The 13,272-nt window shown below is 41.0% G+C and overlaps 2 long non-coding RNA genes across 2 annotated transcripts; one reads left to right on the top strand and one right to left on the bottom strand.

The window, feature by feature from the left end:
* Nucleotides 1–4,450: 4,450 nt before the first annotated feature.
* On the bottom strand, nt 4,451–6,616 carry LOC148695106 (uncharacterized). The gene is made up of 4 exons (XR_015965651.1): nt 6,302–6,616; nt 6,097–6,179; nt 5,490–5,556; nt 4,451–4,668 (listed from the first exon to the last, which is right to left on the bottom strand). It is a non-coding gene; the product is annotated as an uncharacterized LOC148695106 (long non-coding RNA).
* Nucleotides 6,617–7,186: 570 nt separating this feature from the next.
* LOC148695107 (uncharacterized) lies at nt 7,187–8,371 on the top strand. Its single transcript, XR_015965652.1, has 2 exons — nt 7,187–7,755; nt 7,861–8,371. It is a non-coding gene; the product is annotated as an uncharacterized LOC148695107 (long non-coding RNA).
* The last annotated feature ends 4,901 nt before the right edge of the window (nt 8,372–13,272 follow it).

Here is a 13,272-nt window from a genome sequence, read left to right on the forward strand (position 1 = left end):
TCTCCTCAACAATCTCTGGACCTACTAAGACTCTCTCGCCAACCTCTGACCAACACAACGGTGTGCGACAAGCTCTGCCATACAAGGCCTCAAATGGTGCCATGCCAATGCTCGAATGAAAACTGTTGTTGTAAGCAAATTCCATCAAATCTAACCGCTGGTGCCAAGCATCACCAAACTGCAACACCGAAGCTCGCAACATATCCTCCAAGGTCTGAATAGTTCTCTCTGACTGTCCGTCTGTCTGTGGATGATACGCCGTACTGTAAAGTAATCTCGTGCCCAAAGCTTCCTGGAAAGCTACCCAAAACTTCGATGTAAATCGTGGATCTCGATCCGACACAATACTCACTGGGATACCATGATACTTCACCACCTTCGAGATGAACAACTCCGCTAAACGGCTCAAAGAATACTTCTCTCTCACTGGAATAAAATGAGCCGACTTAGTGAGCCGATCAACGATCACCCAAATGCCGTCAAAGCCATTTTGTGTATGGGCAACTTGTACACAAAATCCATGGTGATATTTTCCCATTTCCACTCTGGAACGGGAAGCGGCTGCAACAACCCAAACGGCTTCTTCCTCTCTGCTTTAACCTGCTGACACACAACACATCTGCTCACATACTCGGCTATCTCCCTCTTCATACCCGGCCAATAATAAAACGGTCGAATGGTATGATACATTTTAGTAGCTCCTGGATGCATGGCATAAGCCGAGATATGTGCTTCATCGAGAATTTCTTTCTTCAACTCCACACTATTAGGCACGAACATTCTACCCTCTAGCATCAACATGCCATCTGAATCACGAACTCTGAGGTCTCGCCTCCTTCCTTGCTCTCTGGCTTGAATAAGTTCTTGAGTCTCCTGATCAACTACCTGAACTTCAAGCACCCGATCAACAAGTATCGGCCTAACTTGGAAATTAGCAAGTAAGGCCACATCTCGGTCTTCCGCTTCTAACCTTACTCCCGTAGCACGCAAGTCCGCCAAAAGAGGAATACGGCTAGCGTACAACGCATTAATGCGACCCTGAGACTTCCTGCTAAGTGCATCAGCCACTACGTTCGCACGACCAGGATGATAATCAATCGTGCAATCGTAATCGCTGAGCAACTCCAACCACCTCCGCTGGCGAAGATTAAGCTCCTTCTGAGTAAAAAGATATTGGAGACTCTTGTGATCTGTAAAGATCCTGCACTTCTCTCCGTAAAGATAGTGTCTCCACAACTTCAACGCAAAGATGATAGCAGCCAACTCCAAATCATGTGTAGGGTAATTCATCTCATGAGGTTTCAACTGCCGCGAAGCATAAGCAATCACCCTACCATGCTGCATCAATACACATCCCAGACCATTCAAGGAAGCATCGCTATAAACCTCGAAATCACCACTCTCGTCTGGGAGTGCCAAAACAGGTGCATGAGTGAGACAATGCTTCAACTGCTGGAAACTCTGCTCACACCTATCATCCCACTCAAATTTAACATCCTTCCTCGTTAACCTCGTCAACGGCAAGGCAATCACCGAAAAATCCTTAACGAATCTCCGATAATACCCCGCCAAACCAAGGAAACTTCTCACCTCGGTGACGGTTCGCGGTTGCTCCCAACTCTCTACCGCTGCAACCTTCTGAGGATCAACCAAAATACCCTGAGCAGAAATGACGTGCCCCAAGAACGCAACTTGGTCTAACCAGAACTGGCACTTGCTAAACTTAACATACAATTGGTGTTCCCTCAACCTCTTCAACACCAAAGTAAGATGTCGAACATGCTCCGCTTTTGACTTAGAATACACCAGAATATCGTCGATGAAGACAATAACAAATCTATCCAAGTAGGGCTGGAACACCCGATTCATCAAATCCATGAAGGCAGCTGGTGCATTCGTCAACCCAAAGGGCATAACCAGAAACTCGTAATGACCGTAACGAGTCCTGAATGCCGTCTTAGGGACATCATCCCTACTGATCTTCAGCTGATAGTACCCAGACCTCAAGTCTATCTTAGAAAACACACAAGCACCTCTCAGCTGATCGAACAAATCATCGATACGAGGCAATGGATAACGGTTTTTAATCGTCACCCGATTCAATTGCCTGTAGTCGATGCACAGCCTCAAAGTTCCATCCTTCTTCCTTACAAACAGAACTGGAGCGCCCCAAGGCGAAGTACTAGGCTGAATAAATCCCTTATCCACTAACTTCTGCAATTGAACCTTCAATTCCCTCAACTCCGCAGGAGCCATACGATAAGGAGTTAAAGAAATAGGATTAGTACCTGGAAGCAACTCAACAGTGAACTCCACGTCTCGATCTGGGGGTAAACCAGGTAAATCCTCGGGGAATACATCAGGGAAATGTCTGACTACTCTCACATCCTCAACTCTGTTAGGAACAGCTTCATCCAGCACCACGTGAGCTAGGTACCCCTGACAACCTTTAGATAACAACTTTTTCGCTCGCAGCGCCGAAATAACGCCATGTCTCACCCCACTCTGCTCACCCACGAAAGTAACCACAGGTAGTCCAGGTCGGTGAAACGTAACTACTTTCCCGTAACAGTCAATGTTGGCACGATAGAAATGTAACCAATCCGTGCCCAGAATCACGTCAAAGTCCACGATATCTAACGGGATAAGATCGGCTGACAGAGCAACACCCTCTACGATCACTGGACATCCTGGGTACACACAATCTACAACACATCTCTCTCCTCTAGGCATGGCAACCTCTAAATCATACCCTAGAGGTGTGGGGCGAGGTTGCGTCACTTGAGCAAATGTATGAGAAATTACGGAATGTGTAGCTCCACAATCAATTAAGACTCTAGCAAAACAACCAAGAATGTTCAACGTACCCATAATCAAGTCTGGGTTGTTCTGAGCGTCCTGCAGAGAAATATTGTGAAGACGCCCCTGTCCCTGCTGACGCCCGCCGCGGCCTCTGCTCGCCTGAACGCCGCGTCCCTGAGCACCACGCCCCTGGCTGGGCTGACCCGACTGTCTCGAAGACCCTGCACTGCTAGTGGCAATCTCCCCCTGCTGATACTGTCCTCCCTGATACCACTGAGAACCACCCGCTGGAGCTGGAGGATACGGCATATAGCCGCCTGAATACTGGGGATAGCCACCCAGGGAATAGGGATCCTGAGGGTGCTGATACTGCCCCGGAGCATAAGGGACAGCATCACCCTGATAGTGGTAAGCACCACCTCGACCCGTCTGGCCGTAACTACTAGGACCCTGGATCTGCTGGAGTGGTGCAGGTGGTGGCATAAAGGTCTGCTGTGGTTTCTGCTGCTGCTGACCCTGGGGACAATTCGCCGCTCTATGTCCCACCTGTCCACATGTGAAGCAACCGTTGCTACCACGTCTACACTCACCGAAATGCCGGTTGTTACACCTGCGGCAAATAGGGGCTCTGCCTCGACCACCATCGCCCTGCCTCTGGCCTCTAGCGCCACCAGAAAATCTACCTCCACGGCCCAGTCCAGTGGCACTGAAGCCGCCACTCGAAGAACTCGAGCTAGCACCACCCCTCTTGAAGTTCTGAGTCTGACGGGGCCCGAGCGATGCCTGACCTTTGCCTTTGTCATCTTTCTTCTGGTTGCCGTCCTTCTCTTCATCAGTGTCGCTCGACATATTCTCAGAGTCCTCGATCCTCAACAGTATCTCATAGAAGTCCCGGTAAGTCTCGCTGTGGACAGTAGACGCCATAGAACGCCACTTCTTCCTGGTGCCCAAACGGAAAAGACGGAGCATCTCCGCCGGATTACCAGCGACATCAGGATGGTAACGAGACAAGTCCGTAAACTTACGGTAGTACTCATTCGCTGACATCTTCCGCTGTTTCAATTCGGTAAACTCCTGCTTCTTTTTATCGATGTACTCAGGGGGCACATATCTCCTCCTGAACAAATCCGTAAAAACATTCCAATCCGTTCTCTGATCTGGAGTCAACCTACGGAGCTCCTGCTCCCACCAAGCTGCCGACTCCGTATCCAGCAACCATGCGGTCGTCTCGACCCACCTCTCCATAGGCAAGTTCCCCTGATTATGCAGCACACGGAAAGTCTTCTCTATGTGTTCTAGCCAGCGCTCTGCGCCCTCGTGCCCCTCACTGCCCTTAAACTTATCCAACTTCAGATTGTACATAGTATCCAGAGGAGTCCTCTGGGGAGGGCGCATCACTGACTGAAGGGCTGTAGCAAAACCTTCCCCCAACTGAGTAATATCGGGGAAACTAGGCTCAGAAGAGCGACGGGGTTCCCGACGAGGCGGCATAGTTCTGACAGAAGACACCAAAATCATTAGGATACTCACAAGGACACAGGACTGCCAAACCTAGGCTCTGATACCAAACTGACACACCCCGACCGAGATCGGAGCGTGCTGGCCGTCACACGAAGGTGACGTAGCCATGTGCACGTGCGGAAGCTAATAAGGTAGCAATATAAAAGTACGAATAATTAGAAACTAGCATACAAAGTACTAAAATAAGTGCTAGTAAGTGAGATACAATTTCAGAGCAGGTCTATGGCAGCCCAAACAAAAACGACAACAGTAGTACGCCCAAAGGCGACCCTACAATGGGGAAAGTCTGTCAGAACGCCGGAAAGCCCTCAAGGGAAACCACTGCAACGGCTAAGCAACTAGAACCTGGAGGGGCGCAAAACAAAAGCGTGAGTGGGCAAAAACAAAGCTCTTTGAAAACCATTTAACAAAATACATTCTAACCCCTCGCCGTAAAACCTGTATACTTCCCAGAAAATAAATATATAAACGTATGTATAAACATGCCAAACATGCTCCAGGGTATGCCAATCATGCTCAAGATATGCCATGCCAAAATCTCAATAATAATATGCAAGCGCTCACGTATAATCGTATCAACATCGTGTAATCTGGCAGCCGGAGTCACCTAACGTGACCTGTACGGATGCATATAGAGCTCAAATCTCAACTCTATAACTGAACCTGCCCACGAGTCGGAACCACTCAAGGTGGTCTGTACGACAGGCCTGGGTGTAACATATATATACGCTCTAGTGCTACGATCACGTGAAGGCTGTGCGAATAATCGCGAGTCACCTACGAGTCGGAACCACCTAATGTGGTCTGTACGACAGGCCTATGCACCTAACTTGGATCCAAGCTGAGCGTGTGGTGCGGGAGGTGAACATCACGTGAAGGACTGTGCCCTACTCTGGGCGGGAGCACTAACACCGGGGGTGCAGGTTATGAGCTCTCTAAGTATCTCGATTCGCAACTGAATGTAAACATGTATAACACTTACCTGGCACTTACCTGTGCGTCCACAGCACCCAATATGCATATATATGTATGCCACTACTAATGTGTGCAATGATGCATAAACGATAATAATAACATGCATGTCATAAGGCAAATAACCCTTTTTAAATCAATTTCTGGGAATATAAATGTATATAGGTATATACGGAAAACAAAAGCCCACTCACTGGTATGTAGAAGGGTCGTAGCCCCCCTGCCTCGCGTGTGCACGCTCGTCCTCGGGGTACGTGTCACCTAGATGCGAAACAACTATAAAAACGTTAACTTTAAAGCACATAACCAACTTCTCGTAATAACTTCTCATACATTGCTCAAAATGGACAAATGAATATACCAACGTGCTCTACACAACCTCAGGATCACAACCATAATTTTAGAATAATTTTCCTCCGCCGCACGCGCCCCCACGCGCCGGCCAAGGCACGGACCTATGCGCCCCCCACGCGCGGCCACGTGCCATGCACATTGACGGTGTCAACAGACGCCGTCAGGAATATTCCGTTAAACTGACGGAATATTCCGTTAAACTTAACTGACGCCATCACTGCCGTTAGGAATATTCCGTTAAACTTAACGGAATATTCTCCTTTCTTCTCCGATCAGTCCCCGACGCCGGCGCCGTCGCCGTCGCCGGCACCGTCGCCGGAAAACCTGCAAATCATGATTTCTCGCTCGTTTTTCCACCTTTTTCCACGTTTCTTGCACCAAAATCAACCCTAGAGCTAGTAGAACATGTCCCAACAAGTTTTAAGGCCTAAAATTACGAGATTATACCTGTCCAAATCTTCAAAACTCGGCCAACTCCACATCCAACGATCCTGACGTCCAAATTCACCCAACGAGCTACTCCCAAGCTCCTGGGAACCTCACAAACACAACTATAAGCTTCAAATGTCCAAAAACTCACTAAATTAATCTTGCATGAACAGTAACTAAAACGGACATGGCGATATCGACGTGAAAACGTCGAAGTTCTTACCTGAAAATGGCACCACTGGACTCCTCTCAGCCTCACGAGCTCGATGGTGTACTTGGTTCCCTCGATCTGCTAAGGTTTGAGGGGTTTTGGGGTTTGTCCGTACAGTTTCAATGGAGAAGGGAGGAAGGGAGCACGGGAGAGACAAAGAGAAGACAGAAGGAGAGAGAGAGAGACAGTGTCTGTGTGTGGGAGTGTGTGTGTGGTCCAACACATGCCACACCACACAAAGCAACCCATAACGTGACAAAAACAAACTAGGGGCAAGGTCGTAATTTCACACGTGCGTTTCGATATTTCCGGGACGGGATGTCACAAATATGATAGAAGCAAAACCTGTAGATAATAGTTTTTTAGAAGGAATTCAGTCGACATTACCTAATTTACAAGTAGCAAGAAATAGACAATCATATAGTTTACAAATATATGAAACTAGTACAGGTGAATCAATAATTAAATTAGTAATTATAAGCAATTAGAAAATATAGAAAATGATGAGAGTGAAATTGAAAATGACAGTATTCATACGACTTTTGATAATTTAGATATTAATTTTGTTGAGTAAAATTTTGATCATATTATATAGATAAGCTCATAGACTGATAATTTAATGAAGAACAATACTTAGAAAAATATAAGACATATGATATGATTTAGAACTAAATAGAATTTCAGATGAAGAGATGAAAAAATTAAGGTTTTTATTATTACATCCCACATAATGTTGCATACACCTCACATTAAAATTTAATACCAAATAACTTGTATTAGGGGTGGACAAACGGGTCTAGGAACCGCAGTTCGGGGTGGGTAATCGCGGTTCGGGGCAGGTACGGGGCGAGTCTAATTTTTTTAAAGAAGAAACGGGGTGGGGCAGGGCAAGTCCAAATCTATAGAAGCATGAGCCCCTAGCCCGGCCCGTTTCTAAAAGGGAATGAATGGAATTTGTAATATGGATGGGATTTGTTTCTCTTCTCCAAGTGACCTAGCCGTCCTTTTTCTATTCCCACTCCTATCTCTCCTCCCAGACCACCACCGATTCACCACCATTGTCACCCATCATTGCTGTCCCGACCATCACCGTCGCAGATGCTATTAACCTTTAGTTTCACCCTTGGTTTCCTCTCTATCTGTCACTTGAGTCCTCGATCGATTCTTTTTCGCGTGCGTTGTCCCCTCCACAGTTCTTCGACCAACACTCCGCCACTCTCCGTCAGTCACCTCCTCCACCACCGAGGTTGTCCTCCTCGAGTCCTTGAAGACATCCCAGATGATTGAGATCCCGAACGTCCTGCAAGAAATTAAAACTGAGAAGCTCCGGGATTTCACCCAGCAAAACGGAGCCGTCTGCTTTGGCGGGATTGGAGTTGGGGTCTTCGCCTCCAAAGGCAAGTAGAAGTTTATGGAAGATACCCACAAGATTGTTTCTTGCTTATAAGGCCAGAAATCAAAGAGAAGTAAAAAAATTTGCTCTAATCATTTATAGGATTTGCTGTAATTTTTTTTTTGTATTACTTTATTTTTATGTTTTAATTGATTTTGTTTTTGGTGCAAATTTGTAGGCATTTTTGGGGGTGTATGATGGACATGGTGGGAAGAGGGATGCACATCTGATCGTAATCTACTTGGTTCTGCTGTGGACAGTGTGTCGGAGGAGTTGCGACGGTGGCGGGGAGGGGAGGAAGAGCAAAGGCGGGGTTGTTGGGGGTACTAAGTTGGCAACATAGAGATGAGGAGGATCTGGGGAGAGGCCCAGTAGCAAGGGAGGTAATAATGGTGGGAAACACGGTGGGTTTTCGTGGGAAGGTGAAGGGTTAGGGAGTTTGGTGTTCTGTGAAGCAGGGGATCAACATATGGGTTACAGTCTGGAGGATTTGCTCAAGGCATCAGCAAAGACACTAGGGAGGGGAACGAAGAGGATGACGAAGACCAGATAGGTGTGAGTGAAGATTTGGACCCATAGGAACCGGCCCGTTTCAACGGTCTGGGTTAGGTCTGGTCCGATTCCTTCAATTTTGGCTAGGCATGATGTATACCCTAATATGCAATGACAATTTCGACTTCATGAGATTTTTTTTTTTTTAAAAAAAGCATTCTAGATACACCTCAAATCACTTTTAACATAAACATCCAAGAGATGGTTGGATCAAACATTTATTAATTTTTTTTTTTTTTAGTTGGATCAAACAATTTCGACCTCATGCTTGTATCTTTAGATGAGCAAAGGCTATACCATGTCAGTTGGACAACTATGTTGTTCGCTGCATTTTTCATTTGATGACTTTTTCACTATCTCGAATCTCCAAAGCTTTCATTAGACCTGGCATTCGTGTCATGTTTCTCATGTTTGTGTCGTTTTCGTGTCATACCCGATAACTTAACGGGTCATGTCGTGTAATATCCGTTAAAGTAAACGGGTAATATGACCCGAACCGAAATCAACCCGTTAATATTATCAGGTAATATGACCCGACCCGTTACCCAGTTAAGAAAAATATATTTTAAATCAATAAAAATTAAAATGAAAAACATAATTTGATCCTAAAAAATGTAAAACATAATACTAAATTAGTATATACATACTAAATTTCGGAGTTGACCCCTTCACGAAAGTTGTAAAACTTTTCATTACGAGTGATTACATTTTTCACACTTCTACAATAATTATTATTAATTTTATTAATTTTGCACTCAAATAAAAAACACGTTCATGAGATTTGGAGGGTTTTAAAAATCTAAACGACTATGTAACCATCATCTAAGCGTTGAGGATGCAATTATGAACGTTTATTATGCTTTCACATCTTTCAAACTTATAAATTAATGATTATGAATTTTGTTTCTTTTGAACTCCCTTAAAAATACTATTCATGAGAGTTTGTATGGTTTTAAAAATTCAAACAATCATATACCCATCCTCAAAGCGTAGAAGATGCGACTACGAGCGTTTGCATATTTTTTTCATATTTTTCGCACATGTAAATTAATTATTATAATTTTTTTAATGTGTTTGGTATTTTTAAATTACTTGATATTTTTATTTTTATTGTGTTTTATGATTTTTAATCTCATTCTTTGCCTATAATATACTATAAAAATAAATAAATAAAAATTAAATTTTAAAATTTATATAGAATAATAATTAATAAACAATATATACATATTCATTATATTTATTGTATTTTATAGTAAGTTGTTTTTAGTAGTTTAAAAAAATTAAAATCATCAAAATAACTTTTTTCTTACCGTGTTGAAACAGGTTACTCCTGTGTCATTTTCGTGTAAATCTGTTAAGAACCCGTTATTAACAGGTTATTAACGTATGACCCAATAATGACATGATTAGTTATTGTGTTGACCTGAAACCCGTTATTTTTGTGTCGTGTTAACAAGTCGTGTAAGAAATTGGCAGGTCTAGCTTTCATCACCACACTGAAAACTGGTTTTATTTGTACACAGTATGTAGCTTTCCGAATGCTTGTCAAGCTGAAGAAGTAATACACTTGGTTTAAGAGCTGCATGCCGAATTCAGTCATTCAACTGCCACTAGTATTCAAATTTCGAAGTCTCTTGTTCTAGACTCAAGCAAAGAAAACCCGGACACCTCTGCTGCTAAGAATATAATCACAAGAAGACTGTAGTTAGAAATGGACACCTCCATTGCTAAGAATATAATAACCGGTTAAGCTGTGCACCTTATATAACCCAAAAAAAAGAAGAAAAAAAACTCATTTCGAGTATATGGATTTTCTACCAATGATTCAAGAAGGCATCCATCCAATTTTCTACATACATCTCACATTCTTCTTTAACCTGATTTTATTGTTGTGATTACAGAAGTAAAATATAAAAATATTAAAAATAGGAGTGGAACATATTTTAGGATCAAAAGAATACAATAATTTACTAGAAATAAAAATAGAATGTAATCCACCAGAAGAAAGTAGTATGTCAGGAGTAGAAAAAAATTCAAGCTACACAACTAGAACATATCAACAACTGTTACGACAAACAAATGAACAATATAATGAGTAAGCATGAGTAGATTATATAGATGAAAAAAAATTATGTGATCACCTAGAAAAAATAGGATACCAAACTTGAGAGGGTTATAACAAATTAATATAACAGGTAATATGTTAAACTTAGATAATGTATATCCACAAAATTGAGAGAAAACAATTGAAAGATGGAAAAAAGGTTGTGTACATGCAACATTAATGTTAGATTTTAGTAATTCACAAAATATGTTAGATTATTTTGAGCATACTTTAGATGGTTTAGTTTTTTATTATTTTCAATCATGGAAAATTGAAAATCCAGAACATCATTAGGTAGTTAAAACACATTTTAATATTGATGGTTTTATTACTTTAATAAAAAAAGAATATTTAGATCATAATAGATTAGATGACAGAAGTGAACAAGAACAAATAAGAGCTAATAAAAATTTAGAACAAATACAAATTTTGATTTACAGTACATAGTTGAATATACCTTAGATTTCTTTAAATATTTAGGAAGAATAGATGGAGTGAGTGGTATTTATTTATTAGATACTTATATGACAAAAATAAAAGGATCAACAGGAGAAAAGATTTGGAATGAATGGCAAAAGCATCCAAAGAAAAATGATATTGCAATAGGACCTAGAATTCAACATGTATATGATATACTTAGACAAGAGTGTAGCCAATTAAAAGGAAAAGACAAATTAGGAAGCAATTTTATATGAGTTGTAAAAATAAAGATTTACCACAACAATATGAATGTCATACGAAATATAAGCATAAGAAAATGTACAAAATGAAATATAAGTCATACTAACCCTATAAACAACATAAGAATTTCAACATAAGACCTTCAGAAAAATATAGAAAGCGAAAATATATTCCAAAACAATTTAGGAAAAGAAGTAATAACCCATGGATTAGAAAATATAAAGCACCAAAAGATAGAAGAAGTAGTTGTAAATATTACCTATGTGGAGAAGTAGGACACATTAGGTCAACATGTCATAAGTTAGGTAAACAACCGAGAGATAAGAGACATTTAATAGAGTTATTCAAATTAGAAGAAGATGAAGATATTTAGTCAATATATAGTTTAGATGATTTAAGTGATAATGAAAGTATCTATAGTATAGAGAGTATTAATATGATAGATTTAGACTTAAATATTCAAGTAGTTAAAATAGTGATTTAGAAGAGTATGTGTGCATTCATAGTAGGCCTGGCAAACGGGTTGTGTTTGCCATGTCCGTGTCGTTTTCTTGTAACACCTTTTATCTTAATAGGTTCTTAATAGGTTGGGTCTTTTTACCTAACAGGTAAAATGATCCAACCTGTTAAGAATTTTTTTTTTCTTCTAAATTTGCACATACCATATTGCCACATAAATATTACTTCAAAACTAATTCTAAACGAAAAACCCCAATTTTCACAACCCTAGAAACGAAAAACGTTAAATTGAAGAAATAAAACCAATCTTAATTCAAAAACTAATTTGAAGCAAAACCCTATATTTTGAAAGTAATTCAAAAGAATCAACAATTACATCGATTAGGGCTCGAGATTCGCTCGATCCAAAGAGACAATCAGAGATAAAAGTAGCAGATTGAATGGTGATGGGTTACTAGGTCATATATGGTGACAGTGGTGTGGTAAAGGGAGGCTGGAAAGGGTGGTTATGAACTCGTGGCTGGTTAGAGTTGAGGTTCAAGATTGAGATTCGAGAGTTCTAATTGAGAGAGAGAGCGGCTACTTCGATTCGAGCCTTCGAGAATGAGAGAGAGTCTGATTTAGGGTGGAGAAAAATATTGGACGACCGAGATTAAATCTCAGTCGATCCAACAACCATTAATTTTCTAAATTCAGTTTAATATATATATATATTTTTTTTTTTTTTTTTTTTTTAACTTTCAATTCAACTTGGGGTTAAATCATACTGTTGTTAATTATAGTATTTCTTTTTAGTGGTATAAGTTTATAAAATTAATATTTTTCTTATCTTGTAACGGGGTACCCACGCCCGGACCAACCCGTTATCTTAATAGGTGCTTATCGGGTTATCTAATAATGACCTGATTTGTCATCATGCCGACCCAAGAACCTGTTAATTTTGTGTCATGTAGTGACGGATTAATGGGTCGTGTCAGAAATTGTTAGGCCTAATTCATAGAAGAATGTAAGAAAGAATGGGGCAATGATGAGCGTAGCTCTAGCACTTTTAACCAAAGGGCTTTGAATGCTTTATTCACAGCCGTTTCGCTTGAACAATTCAATTACCAAGAAGCTTGGGACGTTCTTGAAATTACTCATGAGGGTAACTCAACTGTTAAAGAATCCAAGCTTCAACATCTCATTCTTCAACATCTCATCACAAAATTAAAAAAATATCACAATGTCTAATGATGAGAGTTTCTCTGACTTTTATGCTAAGCTTAGCATAATTGTCAATGGCTGCCATAATCTTGGTGATAGTATTCCATAGCATAGGATTGTGAAAAAGATCTTAAGTTCTCTTCCTATGAGGTTTCATGCTAAGAGGACAACGATTAAGGAATCAACAGATCTAAACACCTACAAGCTTGAGCAATTGATTAGGTCTCTACAAACGTATAAGTTAGAGCTTCCTGATTCCAAGAAGATGAAAAACATTACTCTTGAAGTTGTCAAAGAAGAAGAAAGTGACGACTTTATTGAAGACTTGTTTGAAGATGAATTGGTTGGATTAACCATGCAAATTAGAAGGTTTCTCAAGTCTCAGAATTCTAAAGGTCATGAACAACGAACCAACTCAGATTCGAACTCAAGAAACTTTTGTTCTCTAGATGTTTCACATGACAAAGCTTCTAGATCCTCTAGAACTAGTGAACATAGGAGTTCTAACAATAAAGTTCAATGACATGAGAGTCATGGGTATAGACACATTGCTTTTGAGTGTGCAAACATTGTCAAGAGAAAAGAGAAAAA

This window comes from Pyrus communis, chromosome 8, assembly GCF_041283825.1.
Source record: "Pyrus communis isolate YQ-2024b chromosome 8, ASM4128382v1, whole genome shotgun sequence".
NCBI classification, from domain to species: domain Eukaryota; kingdom Viridiplantae; phylum Streptophyta; class Magnoliopsida; order Rosales; family Rosaceae; genus Pyrus; species Pyrus communis.